The 6000-nt window shown below is 38.6% G+C and overlaps 1 non-coding gene across 1 annotated transcript; it reads right to left on the bottom strand.

Annotated features, from left to right (window-relative positions):
• Window positions 1-2153: 2153 nt before the first annotated feature.
• Window positions 2154-2340, bottom strand: LOC120975200 (U2 spliceosomal RNA). The gene has a single exon (XR_005771024.1). It is a non-coding gene; the product is annotated as a U2 spliceosomal RNA (small nuclear RNA).
• Window positions 2341-6000: the final 3660 nt, after the last annotated feature.

The following is a 6000-nucleotide window of genomic DNA, read 5'->3' as shown; positions in this document are numbered from 1 at the left end:
ATTTTCTATCATATTGTTTTCAGATCTATTATTCCAAAAATCCAAAAAATACCTTGTTGCACTTTCTTTATTTATTTTATTTTGTGTTTTTGTCAGATCTATTTATCCAATCTCATACAATTTAATATATCTCGATATCGAGGAGGGATTGACAACCCCTCTTATGCGTTGGGTTGCAAGTATTTGTTATTTGTGTGCAGGATCCGTTTACATAGTGTTGCTTGATTCTCCTACTGGAATGATAACATTGGTTTCATAACTGAGAAAAATACTTACCGTTGTTGTGCTGCATCATCCTCTCCTCTTAAGAGAAACACCAACGTAGATACAAGAAATCATCGGGGTGTAGAATCCGACTGTATGCACATAGCCCATTGGTGAGGAACCCCCTCACTTATGATGTTTTTGGGGTGTAACCTTGATGGGCTTATTAAGTAACCCCTTGGCCCGCATCCTTGATGGGTCTAGGCCTTGGCTGGGCCATACGTATCCATGGGCCTACCTCGTATGTATCCCCCCATCACCTTCTTTTACTGGGTCGAACCATGGGCACATACCAAAATCTATAAAGATAGTAGCTGGGAAAATATCCCATGCCCTGGGCCCTAGCTCTACCCTGAACGGAATTGCTAATTCTTTGTCGCATGAGAATTTTCTAATTCTTACGTGACCGTGAGAGGCGTTGGATCTTTATGCTTATAGATTCGTGCAGTCATACACGAACATTGAACCACGCGATGCTGCGATGGGCCTGTGTGATTGTGGGCCTTTTTTTGGGGAGTGCCAGTTTGTTTTGTCGGGCCTTTTTTCTATTTTGTGGGCCTATTTGTGTTTTTCTTTTGATGTGGATTGTGTTCATGCGAGGAAAACGAGTCGACGTTGCGGAGAGGGAGAGAGAGTCGGCGCATTTCTGTACGTGCTTCACTCAGAGAAATGTGCAACTACTTTATTTGAGAAACTTATAGTTGGGTTGCTATGTATGTATTTTCTAGCTTGAGTTTACCTCAGTTGTAGTTTTTTTAAATAAATGATACTTGCACTTTTATAGAAATGTGTAACTACCATTTTTAGTAAAGGTGCAACTGGGTTGCTATGTATGTATTTTCTAGCTTGAGTATTCGTCGGTTGCGCCTTTTGATAATTAATACCTATACTTCTATAGATATGTGCAACTACCATTTCTAGAAAAGTGCAACTAGGTTGCTATATATGTATTTTTCTAGCTTGCGTATACAATGCTTGCACTTTTCTATAAACACTAGGTGGTTTCCCCGCGCGTTGCTGCTGGATTTTAAAGATAAATTTTGGATAAATTTTGTATGAAGAAATGGCCTAAATCAAAAGTTATTGTTTTTTGAAGTAACTGTGTGAACAAAGACTATGCATGAACGCTAGACCACTGGAGATGGAAAAACTAAATTGGGGTATGCATGTGCTATAAAATAGTTTTAGTGGATGATGACGTGACACGTTTGGTGATGTGGAGGGCTGCATGTTGAGTGAACTAGAGTTAGTGGGAATCAAATATTTAGGTATTATAGAAGAATCGGGAAAAGCTATTTGCAAACATGTCAATTTGCAAACCATGCATATTTTTATTCTAGGTGAAGTAATGTAAAAAAATTAAGACGGACTTGTGATTTTTTGAAATTCCATCATACTTTTGGTTCCGTTTAAGAAATCTCAAACCAATCCTTTTGGATCATATAGTTACCAATCTTGTCAGTCTGCGACAAGTTTCATATGTTTTTTAAAACATTGCACAAGATCCAACACAATGTAATTGCATCACATGTTTTTTAAAGATTGCACAAGATCCAACACAGTGTAATTGCATTTTACACGAGGATAGTAACTACTCATTTGTAAATCCTAAAGGAAAGATATCATGCATATTTAATATGGAGATAAATACGTAGGTACTCACAAAAAAGGAGATAAATGCATACCTGCTTTTTTATTGAAAATTTATCGTTTTATGGTTTAAAAGTTCATATAATTATAAAAGTAGAAAATAAACAATTTAAAATTTAAAAAATGTTATTGGACCTTACTAAATTTAGTAATAATTCAGACTGTTTGATGACAATAATGTCTAGGATGGAAGTTCTAGTTATATATTTTGTATCAAATATTTCATTTTATTTGGCTGTGGCGCATCAACCCACAGTAGTGGAACGCTATAGCGATCATGAAGACCCATGTAGCGAGCTACATATGCGGATCACCTCCAAAATAAAAAAAATCAATATCATGTGGACATGAAAATCCACGTATTAGATATTAACTGATAAGAACAGATAGTAGACTTGATCTTAGTCAAAAGGCCGAGAAATGTATGATTTGCAGTGGAGCCATGCTCCTCCTTTTATATCTTGCTGCACCTACTTATTACGCCTTAGCCAGGCAATGTGGTACTACTAATAATAAGGACCTATGCTAGTACGAATCTTATCAACCAGCTATAATCCAATTCCACGACTCGCAGCATGGCCCAAATTAATAGTCCAAGCCCAGATTGTATGCACGAATGGGCCAAACCGACTGGCCAGCTTCTACCTCCCACTGACAAATGAGGCCCACCGTCGCCCGAGCCACGATGCAACGAGAGTGCTCCATTATTGCCTAAAAAAACAGAGCGCTCCATTTTGAGGGAGTTAGTAACTTCACTGAGTACTTACACCTTTTTGAGAAATGTTCAACTTCCATTTTTAGAAAAGTGCAACTAGTTTCCTAGCCTGATTATACCTTCGTTGTAATTTTTATACTTGCAAGTTTTTTTTTAGAAAAGTGCAACTAGTAAGTTGATCTTTTCTATAAATAGTGCTTTCACTTTTCAAAAAATGTGCAATGTCAATATTTAGAAAAATGTAATTGGCTAGATATTTGTATTTTTTAATCCCAAATAATCAGTACAAGTCACACTAAAAAAATATGCTTCCGTTTTTGTTGAGAGGATTTTTCATCATTTTCTTTTTTTATTTATGGAAATGCTTCTATAAATGAAACACAGTGTACAAACAAATCAACATAATCCTGTAAAAAATGAACTTAACAAAAACTCATGTGGCAGTTCACGGGTCATGAAAAAAAGCCTAGTAAAAAAAATCACGAACTCACGCATAAACTACAAGCCCATTTGCACATACGTGGGAGGAAGAATCCTTTCGAACACGGAGATGAGATTAGTTGTTGGTCGACTAAGAAATCACTAATTCTCGGTCGCCTGAGCCATAGACACTCCCATAAACTGAACATCCAAATATTTTGGCATTTAGGGAAATAAATTAAATAGACAACAATTTAGCATTTAGGGAAATAAATTAAAAAACAACAAAAAATTAGCATTTAGGCAAGCAAATTAAACATCCAAAAAGTTTTAGCATCTTGGAATCACTTATTTGTAGCCGGCTGCTTAATTGGCTTAAAAAAATCCACTTTGTTGTTGTGGATAAATACGGTTTGTGGTTGATCTAGTACTCACAAAGATTTGACATCTACGTTTTTGGTAATTTCACAATTTGTTGTGTTTTTGAGAGTTTTATAGATGAAACTACATGAACATTGACCAAGTCTGGAGGAAACTTCCTCTTTCCAATGCACAAATTTAGATGTACAGGCTACATGAATCTTCTCATAGATTTCTCTTGGTTGTCCTGCAAACTGGGAATATCTCCCCTTTGTTGAGTCCCTCTCTATGTCAATAGCAATCTTCTTGGATTTCTTGCACTTGGCAATACACACATCTGCAAATATTTCTTCCAAGGTTGACCTCTTCAAACTATTCATGTTCTAGCTAGATTAGGTATCATCTTGTCAAATATGTTAGCTATCCTCTCAAAATTAACTTGATAGTTTTCTCTTTAGGTGGGAATGTGTGCCCATTGTTGAAGCTTCCAACCTACCAACTCTCAGGCCTCGATGTTCTAGTGCTTGATCTCCCATTGATCCAACCCAAACACACTTTTTTGGTGTGCACTAGCATTCCATACACTGACTTAATAAAGAACATGTGGTCGTCTTAAAGTTCCAAGACTAGAAATCAGTATGTCGGTAATTACATCCACGTGAACAGAAATGTTCTCAACGTATTGGTGTCCTAGACACTAGAGTACTTATCGATAAGCACATTTACACAAAGGTGTGGTTGAACATGCCACCATCTCTCCTTGCATGAAATCTATTTGTCAAGCCAGACCCGTGTGCTGGAGGATGCCTCGGCCCTCACGGATGGATGCTAAATGTTGATGACCTCCATCCTAATTTACCCTACAAAATGTTTGCACTTGCCATGTAGAATGCTTTTAGTACTCCCTCCATTCCTAAATATTTGTCTTTATAAAGATTTCAATAAATGACTACATACGGAGCAAAATGAGTGAATCTACACTCTAAAATATGTCTATATACATCCGTATATGGTAGTCCATTTGAAATCTCTAAAAAGACAAATATTTAGGAACGGAGGGAGTATTCATGAATGTAGAGTTTATGGAGATTGTATGATTTGTTGTGCTTGACACGCAAGCAATGCAATGTTAAAGGGTTCTGTGTCCCTTAATCCCAAGCCACCACAAAATTTAGGTCATGTCATTGTTTTTTCGAGGGTGCGCCAAAGGCGTATCTTAGCTTTATAGAAGGTAGAAATATATGTACAAAACATTACATATGCGCAAGTTAGGCATCACAGATCGACCCTAACTCAGCCTCCACACCACTCCAACCCTCTGCGCGACTATTCTATAACTAATTGGCCTCCAAATGCTCCTGCTTTAGCCCATGTCCTCAGATCATCGAAAATTAGATCAACTGTGCCCCATTCGTTCTTGGTCGGGCTGGATCCGAACACCTCGGCGTTGCTTTGCTTCCAAAGGGACCAGCAAACCAACATCACAAACATGTCAAATCCTTTCCGAGATTGCTTAGTAATCCGTTTCCTGGCCGTCGTCCACCATTGCACCAAACGTGATTGGCCAGTTGGGCATAGGTCAGTGCTCAGACCCATCCTGGTAATGCATCGATGTCAAACATGCCGCGAACGCACTGCAGTAATATATGATCAACCGTGTCCTCCTCCTGGTCACACAGGTAGAAAGGCGAGCTCTGATCTTGCAGTCCGTGTCTAGCTCGCCTATCCTAAGTCCACAGGCGATACTGAACTGCAAGCCACATGAAAATCTTGCACGGCAGCGGTGCCCAGCACTTCCAAATGGCCTCGAAAGAGTGGAATCTGACTCCTCCCTCACACAACATCTTGTATGCCGATGACGCTGTGTAAGTACCAGATGCGTTCCAAGCCCAAACTGGATAGTCCTCCATCTCTGCATCCAACTGCACTTCCGTGAGGACCTCCCAAAGGGTAATGAATTGGGCAAGACCCTCGATGCATAAGTCACCAACGGTATCATTCATCCAAGCATGCAGACACAAAGCATCTTTCATTGATCTCCTATTTGCCACTTGTGTTCACACCGTAGACACGACCAATGGAGCTATGTCACTGATAGTAACTCCCTATAGCCATCGATCTTTCCAAAATAGGATATTCTCTCCCGTTCCAACCTTCCATTTGACCAGGCTCCCAAAAGCTTGGTCCACCTTCTTATTGAAGGAAATATGCCCTAGAGGCAATAATAAAGTTGTTATTTATATTTCCTTATTTCATGATAAATGTTTATTATTCATGCTAGAATTGTATTAACCGGAAACTTGATACTTGTGTGAATACATAGACAAAACAAAGTGTTCCTAGTATGCCACTACTTGACTAGCTCGTTAATCAAAGATGGTTAAGTTTCCTGACCATAGACATGTGTTGTCATTTGATGAACGGGATCACATCGTTAGGAGAATGATGTGATGGACGAGACCCATCCATTAGCTTAGCTTTATGATTGTTAAGTTTTATTGCTATTGCTTTCTTCATGACTTATACATATTCTTTTGACTATGAGATTATGCAACTCCCGAATACCAGAGGAACACCTTGTGTGCTATCAA

Source organism: Aegilops tauschii, chromosome 2 (assembly GCF_002575655.3).
Source record: "Aegilops tauschii subsp. strangulata cultivar AL8/78 chromosome 2, Aet v6.0, whole genome shotgun sequence".
Taxonomy (NCBI): domain Eukaryota; kingdom Viridiplantae; phylum Streptophyta; class Magnoliopsida; order Poales; family Poaceae; genus Aegilops; species Aegilops tauschii.
The sequence above is the reverse complement of the archived record's forward strand: the minus strand, read 5'-3'. Positions and strand labels throughout refer to the sequence as shown.